Here is a 19,830-nt window from a genome sequence, read left to right on the forward strand (position 1 = left end):
ATTTTTTACCGACTTTGTAACGAACAGCGCATTGATTGTGAAGAAGAAACAACAGCGAAGAGCTTATATAGGCTTCTCTCGGCGCGTCTGACCGTGAACGGCGCTTCAACAAAGGAGTGCCTTTGGGTATCTGCACTTATGAATTCATTGTGTATTGACGGTTGGTTGGTGAAGTGTTATTGCATGTCGATGTAGCGGCATGTTGCGTGGGGGACGGGATTGTGCTTGCTGGACTGACTTCGCACGAAACTATGACCAACACAGCCTGACGAAAACTCAGGGAACTATGTACTGAACCTGTCACCCCACACAATCACATTTGTGACAGGATACACGATTCTTCTCGGGACACAAAGTCAGCGACTACCTTGCAATATATCGTGCATCATTTTCACAGAGCGTCGCTCGCAAACATAATCATCCAGCTGAACCAGCGACAGAGTCGGGAATTCGGGATGCCCTTGTAATATACGTTGTACCTGGTGTGCTGTGGTGCGCTGAGTGTACAGCCTGCAACCACAGCAAATGAATGCGGAGTAGCAGGTCCTCGTAGCTGTGACTAACCTCTCCACGTATTTTAACTCGACCCCCACCCCCCACCCCCGTTTTCTGGAGCTCCACTACCCAGTACTCTCGGCTCCCTGTCGGCCGTTCCATGTCACAGACGTCCTTGATAACCTTTGATGACACGCCCCACAACCTTCGTTATTGAACTTTCCTCGCTTACTTCTTCCTGCGACATTTCCTGTCACCTAAGCCTTCTTTTCTTGTCACCTTTCAATCTCTAAACTTTGTTCTCCGGGAGAAAGGAACCGCAAAAAAAAAAGGTTAAGTGGACCGCAATGTTCCTCGGCAGGCGAGAGGGTTGTACAGCCGGATGCGGTTAGAGGAGATGGGCCAGATAGCGGTAACCGTCACCCATTATGGTCCTGTGCCTGGTTGGCGTTTGGCATGCTTTCTATTATTTGCTATCTGTTGCTGAGAATTTCGTCAACACCGTTTCTAGCACAACGCGCCACACACAACACGGAAGTGAAATTTGCCGACACTGAAAGCTAATTATCAGGGCACCTTCCGGTGCCTTCTGCGCCAAGGTTTTCTCGAGATTGACTTTGTTTTTTTTTTTTTTCTGTGTTAGCGCCACGAAGCAACTGTGGCTATGAGCGGCGTATAGACGTCGACAGGTGGAAAGAGGACAGCAGGAAGGAGTGGGGTGTGTGCGTGTGCAGTTGAAAGTTTAGTGGCGCAAGGGCAGTTAAGGCCAGAAAGCGCCAAATCATTGACGAATGTGTGCAACACCGCCGATGTCTTCTGATGTTCTTGGAGTTCCTCTTGTCTATCGGTTTGCTCCAGACGCTGTAGAGTCCTACTCTGTATTTCAATGACCATTGGTGCTTCTTTCATGTGTGTGTGTGTGTGTGTGTGTGTTTCTTCGCCTTCCTTTTTGTGGTGTGGCGCAGCCAGTGGAGGAGAGCTCAACTGGTGTACTTAATTGCACATAACTTTAACTTCATTCGCATATCTCACATCTAATGTTTCGCGTGTAATGGGGTAGTGTACTGCTCTCCACTGGTGAATCACCCCAGGTCATAGTCACGATTTATTTGTTGTTCTTTGTTGTTGCGTGCTCAAGCTAAAAGTAGTGGGAGACAGGGGGGTTAGTATGCGTCCTGGGCCGACTTCAGGGGGAACTGTGCCGACATTCGTCTGGACAGTTTTCAGAAACACCAGAGAAAACCTCAGACACCACAGCCGGTGGAAGGATTCGAACCAACCATCTCCCAGTCTTCGACACGACCTTGGCTACCACCAACGGGACGCCTTAACCTGCTCGGTCATGCCGCTGGTTTTCACTAATTTGAGCTAGTGTATCACCACGTGATTCGTCGCTCATGTAATGATAGCCCTGTCCATGTTCATGAAATACTATTTGCAGCTGAAACTTGCGTAAAGATGCAGCGCCCGCGAGAGAAATTAGGGACCCCGGCGATGAGTCCTACCCTTGCCCATCACTGCAGGTGAGACATAAACCCTGTGAGGTCAAGAATGTATCGTTAAAGAGCACACACCGAATAATTTGTTTCTTCTTCTCACTTTCACGCTGTGTTTACTCCCTCTCTCTCTCTCTTCTCGCAGTAACATATATAACACACGTCGTCTTTTTGTCCTCTATATTTTCGTAGATCCCCGCGGCGGGTGAATAAATTTCCATTGCTTCAGCCTCGTAATACCGGAATAATAGAAACGGAGCCCAATTGGATTAAACCCCGAATGCTTTCGCGAGAGGATTTCGGGGATCGTGCCGTGCTCAAAGTCGGTGAAGAAGCTGGGCTCAGCAAGTGGTTTACAGGGACAGCTGATCAAATAAAATCACTCGCACGGACGTTTCGTGTATTTACCTCGCCAATGTTCGCGGGGGATTTACGTGGCGTCCAGGAAAGCATCGGGGAAAGCATTCATGCTGGCAAAGCATAGAAAAAGCAGCGAGCTCTGGAGAGGTCTAACAAGCTTTTTGCGCAGTTACTGACGATGTCTTTCTGCCTCTAAGAATAAGATAAGCACGTTGAGACCTCGCATTTCTCAGCGTATAGCCCTGCTATGGGCAGAAAGGTGCATTGAAAAGTGGTAGAGGCTGACTAAAACAGCACCTGGAAGTTTACGAGTGCTATAGCTAGCTTAGTGGTAACCTATAGCAGTGTCTGGTCTGGTGAGCTCTAGACAGAACTCCGACCTGTCGTCGCTTCGCGTTCACCATAATTCATCCTCTCACATTAAACTCAGTGAAGTGGGGTAGGGTCCTGTGGCTACCACGGGGAGACATCCCATGTCATCATTACTTCTCCTTCATTTATTGTTGTTGTTGTTGGTCGTATGGCATAAATACAGGCGAGCTGCTGGAGGAAATCCATACTGAAAAAGCGTGAGCCACAGGCGAAAACGACGACAAGTCACAGACGAATCGTTACTGTCTTGTCGTTTTCCCTGTGTCACCATCTGAGGCAGCGTGGCATTTTTCTGTTCCACTTACTATGAAAAGCCTGGGCGTCGGCACACGAAAAATACAACACAACACGCACTACTAGACTCTAGTCCCGGTATGCTTAATAATTTGAGCACTTCGCTTCTGCAGGCTTACTGCTACCCAGGATAATGTTTACAGTACCTCGAATCACTGCTCAGCTATACCCAAGAGTTCCACCAACTGATGAGTCTCATTGTGGCGTAAAATTTATGTCGTGCCAATGTTTCACAGGGGGTATGGGGGAGGGGGGGGGGGGTCTGACACCTATGAAACTGAATGATAAAAAAGGTATATAACTGATATAGGAGCGTTGTTGTTCCCGTTTGAACTAAGGACGTCGGCTCATTGCACTTATGAGCGGCATTAGAGCGGTATTATACGCACAACAGCAGTAGTAATCAAGTGTGAAAATAAGATAAAATAATGACTGTATCATTGAAGAGACAGTTTTTGCCCCACATTTTCGCGTACCCTTCAACTTCGCGAAAATCAGGGGCGACCATATTAAAAGTGTTTGTGCGTTTTGCTGTTGAATTACTTGTGTGTTTTGTGACAACACTATGGTGAGCTCACCATAACAACACGTTTTCGTAGGAATCGTCACAATCATCATCATCATCATCGCTCCAAGAGTTTCTCACCCACGTAACTAGTGCAAGTGATGTGGAGTTGCTGGCCTCACACTAGTGAAGCCGAAATCTCCATTTTATGTTTCGCTTCAAATCAAATCAAATCACATCAATAACGGTTTTACTGTAATATTATAAAGAAAATTTATTACATTGATCTGACGGTATGTTTACAGCAATGCAATTACTCTAAGTTATTAGTAAAATAACTACATTTAAATAACTTTTCTTTAATTCATTAGACTTATTTATTTAGGCAGATTAAAAGTCATGAAAGTAAACTGTACGCCGAAAAAGACTCGCGGACCTCTTCGATGAAGAGCCCCTCCCCCCTAATATTTTTCCTTGTTTCGTGACGCACGTCTTTTACTTGCGGTTGCGGATAGAGACTTAACATCCCCACCTCTCTCTCTCTCTCTCGCTAGACAGGTGAAGCGGAGAAAGGGAAACCTCTGTCCACATCACCGCTGAGATAGGTTCGGCTCTGGGAACAGTAACGGACCTTGATCTCTACTTCCGTTACAGGCACACGGATACTGGCGTCTTACATGCGCATACAACGAGAGTAAAAGGCGAGGGAGAGATAATTGCTTGTCCTACATCGTTGCTATCTTAATCACGAAGGCGTTCATTAAGTCAGGGCCGAAAACAAACATTCGACGACCATCCAATTAACGCCCGTAACAAACGATGGCTCCTTTCAACAGGTTTCTCAGTAAACACTTCAACACCGCCCTCTGACGTATCACACTCACTCCCTCTCCCGTTTTTTGAACAACGATTATGAGCGCGTAATTAAACCGGTCGATTATCCCACCTTCTAGCTACCCTGCGTATAATGAAGAAGACAAAAGACAACTTGACAAAAAAAAATTGAAAGAACAGAAAAGCGCGCCGGTGTCGATCCCGAGAAAGCTTTCATAAAAACGACGTAATGTTGTTCGGCATCAAGAAAAACTGTTAGTCCGCTTAAAAAATAGTAAAAGCGCGTACAGGATGAGGGTGGGGTGGGAGTTTCAGTGTATGTCGACGAAGGTCACGTGATGGTTGTGGCCTGGCGGGACGTAGAAGGCAATTAAATTACACCCTGTAATTTTTTATGTATTTGCTTTTTCGCCCGTTTTTCTTCTTCTTTTTTTTTTTTTTTTGTCTCGAGCAAAATTATAGACCTGTATCTCAATCTCCGCCTCGTTGTTCCGTAAACGCGTGGGTCTTGCGTTGAGGCCTCATTGTGGTTTTAAAAATTTATAGCGGATGTAAAGAGGCTTCCCTCTTTCTCTTTTCGTGCAAACGGTGTGGTTGTTAGAACACCATTGACGTAGAGGTTACCGAGCTAGGCTGGAAACTATGCAAAAAGTAAATATAAAATTCCGCGTACGTGGTGAAAAGAGCAATAATATCTCAGAAAGAACCCCTGTTGTGTCTCCACACTATATCGAGACCTGTTGTTGTTGTAAGGACTTCACTCATACTTTCACTAGAATAAAACTATACACGAACGCATTGGACAAGTTTTGTTAAGGTTTAAGTAATAATGTATGTTTATTAAGAAAGAAGAAGAAAGGAAAGGTTAGCCAGGCAAAGAGCCGGCTTGCTATTCCCAAAAAAGTAAAAAATAGAAAACGGAAACGGTGTGTTCCAGACTGAAAACTGTTCCAGCACGTTAAACAGTGTCCGTTTTTATTTGCGCGTCTGTAAGGTCACGGTGAAGACGATTAGAAAACGATAGTGACGTCATTATTACGAGAGTTATCTGCGAACCGACTGCCGCTTAAACTTTCCAATCGCGCTCTCCTTGTTACTATACATCTATACATCATAATAGGAAGCACCTGTACACGTAAGGTAAGTAAGCCTAGATGTGTGTGGTTACAGCCATGTTTACCTCCCCCCCCCCATTGCTACCGTGCTCGCCCAGGATCAAATCCGTTACTTGTTACTCTGTTTGTAGAGCAGAGCCGTTCAGTACCACCTTCAAGGTAATAGTGACTTTAAAGTTCAGAACGAGAAGCAGAAAATACCAACAGCGTATATAGAGTACATTGGTTGCAGAACCTGCAGCGATCACAACCGCTCATAGTGAAATATGTTAAGCCTCCCTGTATCCAGAAGTTCCCACTAAATTGATTCATTTCAAATAATAAATGGCCCGCGTATCTCGAAGTAAGCAGAAATTGTTGCGATGTTCCGAGCAATGGGAAGCGAAATGAGACAGATGGGTTCCCCGAAGGCGACGGGGGATGTGCCGTATTAATCCATCAACCGAAAATGCTGCACAGGCTGCCGCGGATGACTGAGTTGATGGGCAGTACTCGTGACTATCCCCGTTGATATTGCGAGACAATGAAACGGTGCCGCTCTATACAGTACAATACCGGATACCTTAGCCATAGAAACCACAAGGAGACAGGCTAGAAGAAGAAGCTGGGAGAGAAAGAAATGGGAAAAGGATGTGTAAGGGGACAATGCCCTCCCCAAGTCCTGGAGCCGCCACGACGGATACGGTCACGGTCCATTCAACACGTGAACCCGTGTGGACGCCGCACCGCTTCGGCATTCCTGCTATCCAATCCAATCCAATCCAATCCAAGTCGGTTTCCCCCGTCTACGATCCATGAGAGGAGTGAGTTCGTCTTGTCTGCTGTCATAAGGTGTACTTGAATTGCTCCCTATTCCGTAAGGAAGGGGTCTTGTACTGTATAAGGGCAGGGGGGGGGGTATATGTTTAATAGAAAGAAAAGAGAAAAGAGGAAGTGCCAGCCAGGCCTGCTGCTGCAGAGAGCGGAGCAGGGCTGTGGTAACGGCCCACTGGGTAGGCCGAGGGACGGGACCAAGGAGGGGTAGCCATGGACATCGCGCTGCACCCACGCTGCATTAGACGACGACGGAGGGCTTGCCGTTGGGGAAAGTGCTGCTGGCAGTGCAGAAGATAATAAAGAATACCGGCCACCTCGCCACAGCTGGAACATAAGCAGGAGCTGGATTGGCCCATTTTGTATAGCAGCAACGGAGTACGAGCAACGTTGAGACGGAGGCGGTGCAAAAGTGATTCCTCGCGGCGACTGTATAAGGTCTTCTTCATGTGACAACGGCGTACAGAGCTCGTAGGATATACCGCTCGTAACATTGCCGCATCTTTTATGGCGGTTAGTGGTTGAGACGGCTCTATATTCGCCATTTGGTTGTCGGATTATTTCTGGGGATCTATGGCCCTATCACAGGGGGCCCAAGCAATGTCCACGATACAGGTTAACCAGTCGTTGTCCAGGATAGGGAGCAGATATCGCTGTGCAGTATGTTTAGGAGACGCAACTAATCTGAAGGCTCAGATGCAGAAAATCCCGACACTTTGCAAATGTACTGGGGCCAAAAACTGCACCGGGAAGAGGGCGGTCTAGGAACTTAGTTTAGGAACACATCTTAAACGTTATGAACGTGTCACTGCTCCTTCAAGGAGCATACCTGCAAAGCTACCATCACATTTTTCAGACCTTCGAAATGTAGGACACACTGATTACAAAGCTGCGGCAACGTAATTTCCAAAGACACAGAATGCTCACAGACAGCCTGATTATTGCGGTGTTCTGATGTATTGACACAGGCTGACTCGTATGAGAGAATAGCACATTATTCGAGGCTGCAACTATAACCAGCATATTAGTCCCGGTTTAGTCTAATAAAGCAAACGAGCCGCTTTTCTGGCAGGCTGCCAAACGTGCGAAGATACCGCAATAAATTCCGTCACTTCGTTCCGAACGAATTCCTTCAACGAGATCAACGTGCATTTATGACCCCAGGAAAGCACATAAATAAATGCGCAGCAAAAAGTCAATGCGCTCATAACCAAAAAAACGTCGTCTGTATCATTAAGCTTGGCCGTTCTGGCCATTCCAACAACACAAAACAACGGACACGCCTCGCCCAGTCACAGTGTCACGGACTGTGGCGATAATTAGCGTTGGTTACAAAGCAAACTGACTCCGTATCACGTTTTAGTGGCCCTACACGCGCGGCGAGCTGTTTAGGAATGATCACACGAATTTCGCCTCTTCGGGGAATAACACGCTGCTTGTGTGTCGCGTGTTATTTCCTAACGTAACAAAGGAAGCAATCAGCCAATCGCGCCGTCCAGACGACATTCGGGCAGCAAGCGTACGTGCGTGGCATCATTGTCGCGTGTGTCTGTTTCGAGGATTGTCATTGGGCCGATAACTCCGCTTTACGGGAGCAATTTATCGTCCTTTTCTGGACCTATCCCAAGCAGCACAATGTACTGAAAGTCGAGTGCAATAGGGGTGGACGGGTAGGTGGAAGGCCTTGAACAGACTCTTGAAACTAAAGAACATTGATAAGACACATACCGTCCACCCCTATTGCACTCGACTTTCAGCACATTTTGCTGCTTGGGTAGCGCCATGCGGTCGAACAAAAGGGGGAGTATGTCGTAACATACCTTTCCAGTGAAATTTTCCACGATGTTGCCTAAACATGTCTTATGAACACTGTGTTGACAAATTTCATGTAATGTTATTGTAATAACTGCCTACCCCGCGACGATATAGTTTCGCGCTTCGTGCCACATGATGTACAGATTGCGCCCTCTATGCAGTATGGGAAGGGACACAGTGTCGGAAAAAAGTCAGTACCTTTATTGTTCAATCGGTTTGTAACGGATAATTATAATTCTAATATCTCTTTTCCATAGTTGGTTGATTTTGTTCATAAATTGTGGATGTAATAAGTAGAAAACTGAACAAGTCTTGAAAGTACTGCATAGCGAAGTGTATATTTATTACGTTTATAGCATTTACGTGTTATTTATTACGTTTGACATTCACAGCGTTTGTAATGGAGCAGGTAGCACCCATGGTGGGTTACTGAAAGGTCCAAGGTTTGTCTTATTTTACTAATTTACTAACTAACCAACTAACTTTTCGGTTTATTGAAGCCAACCTGCTAACTAAGCGTCGTAAGATTTGCGTCGTTGCGTCTGTCCATAACACAGCAGCCTCCTCGTCTCCCTTCCCCAAAGAAAAAAAAAAAGAACTCTCCCAGCTATTCTCAGCCACCGGACGCCCCCCCCCCCCCCAAAAAAAAAAGAAAGGAATAGAAAGAACGCACTTTTGCAACTCGTGATAAGCAGTTGGCCGTCTGCCCAACGCATAATTGGTATTAAACTCCAAAATGTCGCAAAATATATTGCTTCCTGTAAGAAGCTTTCCAACTGCTTTCCAACGCTTTCCAACTGCTTTCAAACACAAAGTTGATAGCTTGATTTTTTGTTTGCGCATGCGTTATGCAGGGCCGCACTGAACAGACTTCCAGGCAAGCAAACGTACATACATGCTGTATATAGTGCTCAAAATCTATCCACATTCCGCTGCTGCAACTTCGCTACAGGGCCTTTATGTGCGTCTAGTACCTCCGCGTTTGCACGCGAAATTCAAAGAAACACGTCGCCTATCTCGCAACAGACGTTGCAACTACGGAACACACGCAGTGCGCCATTCGTAGACTCACTGTGTAGCATTTCAATTACAGATGTTGCACTGCGCGCAGCAGCTTTCCGGAAACCCTTTCAAAACGCGCGCAGCCATTCCCAAAGCCCCATAAATCTCTTTCGTTTTATGCCTCAACTTTTCCTCGTTCTTATCTAAAATTTATGTACGACCATAAGGCACTTATCTTCGCCCCTCTACCGCACTACGCGCTGGTGGTGTTACGATCGTCTGGGCCAAGCGCGGTTCGGTCCCTTTCCTAAAAGCAACCCAAAACCAAAGCAAATAGCCCAATAGAAACCTTCGGCGAAAACCTGCTCGTGTGTGCGCGCGTGCTACCGAAAAGACCATATTCTGATATTTTGATTTGACTAATGTGTAAAAACGATTACGTAAAGACCATAGAAATCTTAAGAAGTATGCTAGAAGGAAACCTCCGAAACTGCGACGTACGGGCGTGGGGAGCGCCATATTGAATCAGCTATACTGCTGCCGCGGCGCATGCAAACAAAGGAATCCAGTAAGCATACAGCGAACATAACGCCAAAAATGTTTTTGGAACAGTAACACACAGCCAGAACCCATGAAACCGTAAGATATATGAAAACACACACACACTAAGAAACAGACACGACACGGACGCCACCTGGGGACGCCGACTCCGGCGCTGCCGCTGCCTCAACCAGCCTTGACTACAAGCCTGGATAGGGGCGGACACTGACAAAATATGTAGCCGACGGAAGCAGAGGAGCAACCGAGCAAGTGTTGCAACAGTTTTTGGAACTGTGGCTGCTTTCACGAGCTGGAAATACACGACGTTTCCTCGGCTGATTCAATATGGCTGCCTCCGAGCGCATATATTGAGAGAGGGAAGAGCCCCGTTCAAGTGCTTTGCTCTCCTCCGATCCTCCTCCCCAGCTTTCCTTCTAGCCTCTCTCCGTAAGATTTCTATGGTAAAGACAGCATCCTTCACTGTGCTTCGTTGTGCGGTGTGTACAAAGAGAAAATGCGAGCAAGAAAAGGACGTGGAGGCTAGAATTTTTTTTTTTCAGTGCGTACTTTTGTCTGCGTTGCCTTGGAAGTGTTTGGATAGCTCTGAGCAGGGTCGTTGAATGGGGCCCTCATTCCATTCCGATTCCATTCCGTTTAATTCCTCAGAATGGAAAGGTACGGCCGATTCCCACTCCTGGCACCCCGTTTCATTCCTTTAATTCCACCAATAAAAGAGAAGGGGCCGGTAACCGTACTTGGCTATCAGAGAAGTGCTAGAGGAGATTGACACTACCCAGCACGAAAAGAACAAAAAAAAAAAAAAGAAAAGACCATTCGATCTTGACCGTGTGCAGGTGCGGTGTGTGCTTGCAAATGGCGCGAAGGCGGAAACCAGTGGGGTTGCTTTAACCTAAATTTATATCAACTTTTTTATTGGAAGTTACAAGATTAAATACATAACACAAGTTATACAAGAAGGTGGACCCAGAGGGAAGATTTGGTTTGAAACCAAAACTACCACCGTGGCACACAGACCATTCCAATTCCATTCCTGCGAAGAACTGCCTAATTCCATTCTCATTCCATTCCTGGGACAGTTTCCGCTATTCCATTCCAATTCCATTCCGGGCTCTGATAAATCTGGAATGATTCCGGAATCATTCCAACTCCGGAGTGGCAACTCCACAACCCTGGCACTGCGCGTTTGGCTAATAATTGTTAGGTAGCGGTGCAACAGCCTTGCAGTGCTGCATATAAGCACATCACAATTTTTATACGAATTTTGTTGGAATTGAAATGTGGGTGCATAACAAAAAAAACAAGACGACCCAGAGAATAATTTCCTAATAATGTACTCTGACATCATTATCAGTGGTGTGTGTTCATGACATTTGAAGATACATCTGCATGTAGCCTACGCCAATTGGATTGGATTGGATTGGAAAAAGAAAGAAAAATATGGAGAGGTTAGTCCCGACCCAGTCAGAACTGGCTACTCCAAAACGCCACGCCAATAATTGAGACAAAACGGATGAGTTTTCACAAACGGTTTGTTCCTTGAGGTAATGCTTTACTGAAGAAAAGAAGTGAGCAATTACTGGACCAATACAGTAGTATATACATTCAAGGTGTACTATTAATAGGTGCACGAAGAGCACGCGTGTTTTCTACTTTACAGCTTCCCTCTAATCAGGGGACATTTGCGTCGCTTGAGCAGAAACCTAACCGTTTTAGAGCGCATGTTTTGTTCTTCACTTACCGCTCAGATTACGTCTGCTGCGCGTCGACACCAAGATGATCCAACGAAGTGCCGCTCTAATCTCTCTCTCTCTCTCTTCCTGCTTTTTCTTCAATAAACTTCGAAGCAATCCCTCCCAGTCTCAGCAGGCTCAATACAGCCCTCAGACGCAGCACTTGATTGCAAACAACAACAACGACGACGATATTCACGAACCAACTTCAATATTCGACAGCCCTTTGCGCTCGTCCTCGCAACTACGAGCTCCGAGACATTCCACGCGCACACAAACATGCAGACATTCGGCTCCGCTATTCCCTTTCGACGTTCCGATCTGAGCGTTCGGCTCGAGCAGCGGCGCTGGTGTTTTATGCCGTCTAATTTCAAAGCCGCGCGTGCAATTCGGAGATTAGTGACTCGGCTGCACTCTGATACCCGAGGGAATGCAGACGCGGGTTCGTTTCGCCCTCCATGTTGCGGATGGCGACGTGTTCTTTGAAAAGTTTCGCCTAATGTGCGTTCGTGTTCGACGTGGTGCGGCTCTGATTTCGTCCCAGTTGGGAATGCATGGGGAATGGATGAAACAAATGAGCGGAAGTGAACACACATACACAGGGTCTTCCCACTAAATTAACGGAAACCGTAATGAGAAGAGCACCGGCGAAATTAAGAAATGACGTTCCGATTCTCTTTGTTTCCTTGCTTCGAATAATTTTCGTTTACGACAGCTCCAGTATGCGGAGGAAAATTGGACGAAATATAGCTTGCGCATGCGCAGAAAGACAGCAAAGACTAATCGGCGTTGGTCCTCTTTCCTTATTTTCCCTTTCTCACAATTATTTACAGGTATAGTGCGGTTATTATGCATAGTACAATGTCACTTTCGTCACTTTGTCGGTGCAACAGGACAAGTGGAAGCGGTGCTACCCGTGCAGTAGCTAGGACAAATGGAAGTTTGCGACATCGCTTTCAGTTGTCCTACTGCACCGGTCGCAACAGATCAGAGATTGTGGTTAATATTTTCGAGAAATATTTGAGGTATTTCATTTTTCTGGTGCCCATGAACAACAAGTTACTATCTGGGTAAAAATATAGAAATAGACAAAAACTAAAGATTATTTCTAATTGTGATTTCTATTTCTAAAGGTGGAAAAAATTCAGCTCAGTGTAGCTCACTTTCACGACGGTGCTATGCATCAACGAACAATTCATATTGAAAATATAATACATATGCTGTCATTCAAATGCATCTTCGTGTGCTGAACAGCAAGATACAGTTCAGATGTCTTTTTTTCACTGTATTTATCATTTCGTATCGCATTTCTCTGTGATTATTCGTCTCCGGCCCCTCGTAAGTGGAGAACGGCTAGCGGATGTTACAGCATAAAATGCGTAGAAAAAATAAATTAGCGAGAAAAATGGGAATACCGCGCATCGTAGTACATCATTATCGGTATCTGCGAGATTCCTACGAAGCGTAAGACAGTGATAAGAAAAGCAAATTATACTATAGGGCGCTGTGTATACATATACGGCCAGCGTCTGCGGCCGGGGAAAGTTTCTTTTTGTTTTGGTACTTACTCTTTCTCGGAGCTGCGTAGCTGTAAATTTACGGAGTACTTTATGAAGTTTCCTTCTGGGGTGACCTAGCTCGTACCCACTTTCCCGCCACATTTTCGCTTCCGCACAATTTATCTTAACGTGACGCTAATTTTGAACCAGGTTCATCCCAGCGAGCGCTTTTAGAGAACGCGGTGTTCGTGTTGTTATTCAATCTGTAAACGTGTTTTAGGAGCTATACAAACGATGCACCCTGTAGGAGAACGACGAGTGTAAAATGAGGAAAGTCAGAGTTTGGCCTCAGTGTGCTTGCGTTCTGTAAGTGTCAAACTAAAAGCAGGAACACAGCGATCAAAAAAGAGTGCAGTTGACGGAACAAGATTTAAGTGGAGAAACACAGGAACAACAAGTGAGGTGCTACCAAGTGAGCCTTCTAAAAGTAAAAAAAAAAAAAAAAGTCCGCTACGTCTTCAGAGTGTTGATTAAGGAGCCGGGAGATCACAGTATTTTTCCTCTAGTTCATATCTGTTCACGATTATACCATATATGATGCAATATGGTGATATCGATGCATATACTTGATTGAGGATTATCAGGATTACCCTCAGAGAGCCACGGAGACATTATTGAGTATCACAGGCACTACTGCGTTGGATTTTCAAGCGAATTGTGACGCAGACGATGTTGTTACTTGTAAGGTTACGTATACCTACACGCGGCAAAGGTGCGCGGTAACGCGTATGCGGAGCGGAAAATTCTTGCCGCCTCCGCGTTCCGCATTTCCTCGACCGCGCAAAGCACGATTTTTATGGCCATGCCGCGCATCTTCGTCCAATCAGGTGGTCAACAGAGATTGCGTCACGCTCTTGTCTTCTTCCGGCCACCCACGCAGTCTGCAGCACGTTTTGACAGCGTCGTCAGTGTCGATATCTTGAGAGACGCGGAAACCGAAGGCGGTTACGGCTGCTAGGCGGCAAACTTCTTCATTGCCCACACTATCAACATTCCCGAACCGCGCCCTCTCTGGGTCTCTTAGTCAGCTGGACTCTCGCCCCATCTCTCTACCAAAATTGCTTGGTCCCTGGCCGAATCCAGCCAACCACACTCCTTGGCCCCGTGCAGCGAGCTATAGCCAGTGGAATGTCACAAAGGCGGTGCTCCGCTTTCTGCTGGATGCGGGCCTCCTGGGCTCCCTGTGAGCCGGGTTTCTTTTTAGTTATTTATTTTCATTTATTTTATTTATTTATTTATCTTTTTATTTATTTACTTTTATGTGTTTTTATTTATTTTTTGTTTAGGAAATAGCAAGCCGGCGTGCCACATGGCTGACCTTTCCCCTTTAATCTTTCTTTTCCTGCAAATAAATCCCCGCCCCCCAGCCAACCAACGCTCTTTTGACCTTTTTGGACACCATAGGACTTCGATCCTTATTGTGAAGGGGGTCATTATTGCATTCCCCACATCACCACCAGCAATGGGGTAGAGTATCGCCCCTGGCAATAAAACTCCCTATTCATCACCTCCAAATAAAATTGTTGTTGTTGTTGTTGTGTTTTAGCGACCTATGTCTTCTTTCTTTATCTCTAATGAACAGTGTCATTTTGGCTCAACTTGGCTCAACAAACAAACAACGACGACGACGACGGTAACATCATCCGGCACAAGAACGAAACGAAAGAGAGAGTGAGAAAAAAAAAACTTATTTCCTTGATGCTGAAGTACAGGAAAGTATACTTCGTATCTCCTGTTGCACATCAACAAAACTGACCAACGAGATGATGGTGACTGCACAGGTTCCGTTAAACCTACACACCGGAGCTCTTCGAACGACCTATACCATTCCATCTCAAAACTACCGTGTCTACACGGACAAAAAATAAATAAACAAACGGAACATTTCTCCCGGGTCGCGTCGGATCTTGCTCACAAATTCCCATAACGCTCCCACAGGGAAAGACATCCTGTGTGCACAGACAGCTTCCGAAAATTTTGCTCATCATAATCCGAAACACGCGGCGCTTCCCCCCCAAAAGCAAGGCATCTCACTGATCCAGCTCATTATTTTGCAAGTTGCTTCTCGCTGTGCGCATGCGCGCTGCTATCACACTGGGCCGCCGTAAAATTTTGATGGCGGGACCCAAGGGCGCGTGCGCTTTTCAATTATGCATCGTTATGACCCTCTGCAAGTGCGCACAGCCAAGATCAAAATTGTATGACGTTCGTATAAGGGCGCGGAGGCATTTATCCAGGCTACTAGCTCCGCTACACAGTTGGCTACCTGGGACGCTGTAGCATTCCGCACCATAACATATGTACACAAACACGAGTAGTATACGGATTTTGTCGGCTAGCACCGATTTATTTTTTTCTCTCGACGGGACCGATGTACGTTTTAAAATTTAGAATTATTTTATTTTCCTCTCGCCCTCTTTGCGTGAGGTCCACATGCTGACTTTTCCTTGCGATGCAGAAGTTTGGATAGATGAACTGTGGCATTCAGCTAGCGTTATGGCGAAGGCTCTTGAATATTCAAACCACTGCGAAAACAATGTACTTTAGTGAGGTGAAACATGCTGCCGTAAAAAGCTGACACAAGATGAACGCACAGTGGTATGTGCTGTGCGCGATACGCCACCGCCATTTGTTTTTTTTTTTTTTTTTTAATATCTAGATTGTGCATCATTTATATGTTCTGAAAATATTCGTATTCAGAGCCTAAAGAATTCAAGTGAACGAAAAGTCAAAAGGAAATTAATAAAAAATTAATAAGCGCCCCTTCGCACAAGCTGCACCGTGTGACCCCCAATATTGAATCAAATGACTCCTGTGTCGAAATATGTACACGCCGCTCCTGTATATATGACGTAGTACTATAAATTATATACGCTACATATTACATAGCTCATCTTAAGCGTTGAATGTATTTAAGCATTATGTACAGCAGAACACGTGATGTACATTGCACTTCATCATTGCTTATATCTGCAAGTGACAACAACAACAACAACTTTATTTTTTAAGATGAGGAATGAGGAGTGCGAGTGAAATTTCCTTTCGGTGTTTACGTTTCCGCTAATGTTATCAAAAAGTGTCGGTAAATCAGTTGTTCATATACGTGTCCGCTTGTACTGGTTCCAAGGTTGCGAGTTCGAACCCGGCCGAGAAGGTGAGCAACGTGATGAAACAAGATACACGTTGCTTAGGCCGCGCGGGGCAACTGCACGCTCATCATGACTGTCACGTCGACTTCTTTTACAAATTCATGGCGAATTCGGGTGGTCATTTCGTGGCAACATTTTTTGCCAGATCCCGAGCAGTCATGTTCGCTTGGTCAAAGCGAAGCAATCTCACATGTTCGCGTGGTGCCTTCCGAGCGCCTGAAATTTGCCAGCTAGCACTTTTTTCGCTCGGTCTCAAAACGACCGAGCAGCGGGTTGCCCAACTATATCCAGTGTCATCACATCCGCACTGCAACGGTGGCGAGTGCCCTCATTGGCCCGCACGTTGAAGTCACGTGGTTTCGCAGACGACAGAACTCGAAAATGGGCGACCGCGATGCCCCTAGCGTGATCCAAGTAACTAAAACCGCTAGATTTGTAGCGGGCCGTGGACAATGACGAAGATGGCCACGCGCCTGGAGCACCTGCCTCAGTTCCACCGGCGCGGCCATGGAGATAGGCCACCGTCATCGCCTCTCCGTGGCATACCATCATCGCCGGTCGGGACTCATGTAGAGGAACTCCACCTCCTCTACATTTGGTGACCCGAACGATGAACATCAAGTTCGGAGCAATTCGGCCCTTCACCATCCCAAATTTTTGACAAAATCGACTAGCACTACCACCGCGCTCTATCCATGGAAGCCACAGCCATTACTCGGCTCACGACGACAGCATCACGACTCTGACGCCCAACGATTCGCCCTCATCTGTCCCGCTCATCGAGAGCTTCTCGCAACGGGTATTGTGCCGTACCACGAATACGTCCAGTAGTGCACGTCCTCCACGGGTGCTCTTGCTCTCTCTCCCTCCGGTGTAGACGTAGTTCACCGTTCTTCTTTCTCGCCGCTCTGCGTCTGGGGGGTGGGGGTGGGGGGAGCACTGTAGCGGGCCGTGGACAATGACGAAGATGGCAACGCCGCCTGGAGCACCTGCCTCAGTTCCACCGGCGCGGCCATGGAGATAGGCCACCGTCATCGCCTCTCCGTGGCATACCATCATCGGCGGTCGGGACTCATGTAGAGGAACTCCACCTCCTCTACATATTCCTAGCACTGATGTTCGGGTGGCAGCGGTCACTTGATTCAGCTCGGCCTCCGACGTAGCAATTTCCGAGCGCTAGGCCGTCTTGCCACGAAATCACCACCCGAATTCGCCATTACATTTGGTCATCACGCAGCTTCGTCGGTGTTTTCCAATGTTCAGCTCCAATTAATGTTCATTCTCTCTACAAAAGCTCGCCCCCAATCTACTTAAATCAAGTTGCGTCGCACTGTTTGTAACACGTTACGTACCATTTAATCGGAGTTCAGGAACTTCCAACTTCACTAGAAAGCTTCACGCGAGCAACCCCCGAAACCGCTTTTGATGAATGTATTTCTGTTTTGCGATGCCGCCAGCCTAAATCCTTTGTGATTTCTACGCGTCTGTACTGCTTTTATTTCCAGATTTCCCCCTTTCTCGTTTGTTTTACCCTCTGCATTGTTCTGTTTTTTTTTTCTCTTTCTTTTTTTTTTTTTTTGCGAAGGCTGGTATATTATGAAGTGTTGCGACAGCACCGGCGGCATTACAAAGGCAATTTCGTGGGACGCCCGTGACAGCTGGCAAGCTCCCACCATGCCGACGGCAGTACATAGCAGCAGAAAGAAGGCGCGAGAAATTATAATACTCCGTTGGGCGCTAGCATCGATTTCCAATGGCACAGCCAGTGTTGATGACCAGAGTCGAGAGCTCCCAAACCATTGTGGCGTGTAACACCGGAGAGAAGCTGGTGCTTGATAAACGCGCTTATTCGCAGTACGACGCAATTGAACGGAAGCTACAACGTCCTTCAGCTTATCAGAATCGATAGGCATTGGACTACCGGTTCGGCTGGTGATGTTTTACGTATCCAACTATCCAAAGTGGTGATGTAGTTTAGAGCTGCCTCGTCTGCGTTCCGTTATGTTATCGCTATTTCTGGCACGGACGAACGTATGTAGTTTGGCGTAGGTTTACAGTTTGGGCCAGAACCGGAGTTAACGAAACCATTAAAATTTTGTACTCACGTAGGACGCCTGTACATCGTACATTCTGAGAAGAAATGATTAGTTACTGACGACAGATATCCTTGAGTTGGGGGAGTGAAAGAAGACGAGAGAGAGAGAGAGACACACGCGCGCGCGGAACTCAACTCTTGTTCCTTACGCTTCGCAGGATTAGTTAATTTGGGAAGCAATCACAGAATCTAGTCCTCTGAATTGCAATTACTCCTCATTTAGGTACCATGGCACTGAAATTTACTCCCCAGTACCGCAAATAATCCCTGAGCTGTGCATGAACTTCCGTGAATTTGATTCCCCGAAAAGGACTAATGGTTCCGACTGTGCATCTCCCCGAAAGGACTACAACTACGGTAGTTCTCTTTCTTTTTTCTTTTTTTTCGAATATATAGAGTGGCAACGGTTAGAAACAACACTTGATTGATTGATTTGTAAAAGAAAAAAAATTGAGATGAGCAACAACGCATGCTCACAACCTTTAGGCCAGTTTATAATGTCCAAGAGAACTGCCTCAAAAGCTTACATCTACCCGGTCACCTATACAGTCCTTGAACTGATCTGCATACCCAGTGATTTGTCTTTTAAATCATCCGCAATATAGCTTCTAGTCTCATGTAAAGTGTAAGAAACCCGAGCTGTAAAATTGCAGAACCTTATCATTTTTATTCACGTCGATTACGTACTGTTCCCTTCCCTTACTTCGTGCGTCTGTGCCGTTCTCCTAATGAACCCCTTCTCCAAGAGTAAGCTGCTGGGAGACCCTTTCAAAGTGCCAGCCACTTGGCACCGCGCAGCAATGTCTCGGCTCCAGAGCTGCATGTCACTTGGTAGGATCATATTTCAAAGGCTGTCTCTGACACTGTTCCGCCATTAACACTCTCCTGACCAAATTGCTCTTTTTCCCTGCCTCCCCACTTCACTGTCGTTCCCGAATAGTTGGAGGGAAAAAGGACCTAGTTTCACTTTCCCTCGTCTCCTCCACGTAGAACAGCGGGATTTGATTGAATGGCAGAAGAGATTTCAAGGGGCGCAGAGAAGGGCTTGCTTTTAAAACTAACAAGTCTGAAATAAGGATAAATAAGGATAACTTGCATCAGGAGGATAACTATTGGAATATAAGATAACATCGGAAATGGCTACCACTGACGGTGTGTCACAGTATCAGTTTAATGTAAGGCTGTGCGAACAGTTATTTGACAACTGAAGTGAACAGGAAGCGAATCGTTATATATAGAACTGACTCGTATGCATGTACAGCACATCTGTACTCATATGCATCACACATACGCGTACAGACTTGGAACGTTTGCGGCATAGTAGTTCGTAACTATTCGATTCCGAACCCAGGGAACGAGACTCGGAAATTTTAGAATATGTCGGTATATTCGTACGTATTAGAACTCGATATGTTCGAGTGCCCGAATATATTTCGCAGATATTCTTCAAAATCTATTTCAGAATTCGAATCCTAGTCCAAAGTCCTCGTACATACATAAAAGAACTTTAAGAACGCATTTTTGATAACGTGTGGAGAATTGAACTCCCTGTAGTGACACGGAGATACGACTTCGCGCTTTTTTTATTTATTTATTTCAGAGTCTGTGAGCGACAGAAAAAAATTACAGGACGGT

At 46.1% G+C, this 19,830-nt stretch overlaps 1 protein-coding gene across 7 annotated transcripts in view; it reads right to left on the minus strand.

Annotated features, from left to right (window-relative positions):
* The window catches only part of LOC135368658 (discoidin domain-containing receptor 2-like), a 363,200-nt gene extending 351,493 nt beyond the window's left edge, over window positions 1–11,707 (minus strand). For all 7 annotated transcript variants that reach the window (XM_064602081.1, XM_064602079.1, XM_064602083.1 and 4 more), the window contains exon 1: window positions 11,401–11,707. The gene's annotated coding sequence lies outside the window, so the exon portion shown is untranslated. The remainder of the gene's footprint in view (window positions 1–11,400) is intronic.
* Between the last annotated feature and the right edge of the window lie 8,123 nt (window positions 11,708–19,830).

The sequence above is a fragment of the Ornithodoros turicata genome, chromosome 9 (genome assembly GCF_037126465.1).
Source record: "Ornithodoros turicata isolate Travis chromosome 9, ASM3712646v1, whole genome shotgun sequence".
Taxonomy (NCBI): domain Eukaryota; kingdom Metazoa; phylum Arthropoda; class Arachnida; order Ixodida; family Argasidae; genus Ornithodoros; species Ornithodoros turicata.